Raw genomic sequence first — 1937 nt, 5'->3', positions numbered from 1 at the left:
TGTGGAGCCCTACACTTGATCTGCATCTTCTCCCACAGTGAGGGCATTGGTTTCCAGGTGGAAGGCGGTCCCGGTCGGGGTTGGCTTGACGCACCTTCCTTCTGGCACATTTCTCTTTTTCACCCTCCACTCGTGCCTCCTTGAATTCTGCAGCACTGCTGGTCACAGCTGACCTCCTGCTGGAGCAGTCAAGGGCCAGGGCTTCCCAGTTCTCAGTGTCTATGCCAGAGATTTTAAGGTTGGCTTTGAGCCCATCTTTCAGTCTCTTTTCCTGCCCGTCAACGTTCCATTTTCCATTCTTAAGTTCGGAGTAGAGCAACTGCTTTGGGAGACGGTGGTCAGGCATCCGGACAACGTGGCCGGCCCAGCGGAGTTGATGGCAGAGGACCATCGCTTCAATGCTGGTGGTCTTTGCTTCTTCCAGCACGCTGACATTTGTCCACTTGTCTTCCCAAGATATTTGCAGGATTTTCTGGAGGCAGCGCTGATGGAATTGTTCCAGGAGTTGCATGTGATGTCTGTAGACAGTCCACGTTTTGCAGGCATAGAGCAGGGTTGGGAGGACAATAGCTTTATAAACAACCTCCTTGGTCTCCTTACGGATGTCCTAGTCCTCAAACACTCTCTGCTTCATTCGGGAAAATGCTGCACTCGCAGAGCTCAGGTGGTGTTGTATTTTGGTGTCGATGTTGACTTTGGTGGAGAGGGGGCTGCCAAGGGGAGCGGAAATGATCAACATTTTCTAATGTTACACCATTAAGCTGTATCTCTGGCATTGGGGAGGGGATGGCAGGTGTCTTCTGCTGGAACAGCACCTTGGTTTTTTCAATGTTCAATGAGAGGCCGAGCTTCTCGTATGCTTCTGCAAAGGTGTTTAGAGTGGCTTGTACATCTTCTGAATGTGCATAGACGACGTTATCATCAGCATACTGGAGTTCTATAACAGATGTTGTTGTAACCTTGGTTTTGGCTTTCAGTCTGCTGGGGTTGAATAGCTTGCCATCTATCCGATAGATGATTTCCACTCCGGTGGGAAGCTTCCCATCAACAAGGTGGAGTATCATACCGATGAAGATGGAGAATAAGGTTGGGGCAATAACACATCATCCTTGTTTGATACTCTGTAGATTTCTAAGATCTACAGAGACACTCGCTGGAACCCCTCAGCAAGCGAGAGTCCAAAAGTGGCAGGCTCAAACCCAGCACCTCAACCAATGGCTGATACCAAATGAGAGACTCCCCCCTGGGCACACAGAAGACTGGGCGACTTGGAAGGCGCTGAACAGACTGCGCTCTGGCACCACGAGATGCAGAGCCAACCTCAAGAAATGGGGCCACAAAGTGGAATCCTCGGCATGCGAGTGTGGAGAGGAGCAAACCACTGACCACCTGCTGCAATGCAACTTACATGTACAATGGAGGACCTTCTTGCGGCAACACCGGAGGCACTCCAAGGGGCCAGCTACTGCTCAAAGGACATTTAATCAACTACCAAGCTTGATTAAATGTGTTTTGTTTGTTTGTTTGTTAGAAAATGCCATACAACTGTTTGGTTTGCTCCTGACACGATACATAAATAAATACCACAACATGAGGAACTGTTTTCAGGGGTGGCAGCATTGGGAAGGTTGAGAAACACTGATTTATAGAATTATTTAATTGGAAGGGACTCCCAAAGGTCATCCAGCCCAACCCCCTTCCTTCTCCCATCCAGACAGGCACAATCAAAGCCTTCCTGACAGATGGGCAGCCAGCCAGAGAAGGGGACTCCATTGTGCTCCCAGGAAGCGACACATTCCATTGCCAAACAGCCATAAACACAGCTGGGAAATTAATAGACAAGACTAAGACTCTGTTCCAAGAGGGTGGGGCTTCGAGGACAAACCTGCGATGTGATTGGCTGGCCGAAAGAGGGGCGGGGCCTCGAGTAATAGCCA

The sequence above is a fragment of the Anolis sagrei genome, chromosome 5, assembly GCF_037176765.1.
Source record: "Anolis sagrei isolate rAnoSag1 chromosome 5, rAnoSag1.mat, whole genome shotgun sequence".
Taxonomy (NCBI): Eukaryota; Metazoa; Chordata; class Lepidosauria; order Squamata; family Dactyloidae; genus Anolis; species Anolis sagrei.
Note: the sequence above shows the minus strand (reverse complement) of the source record.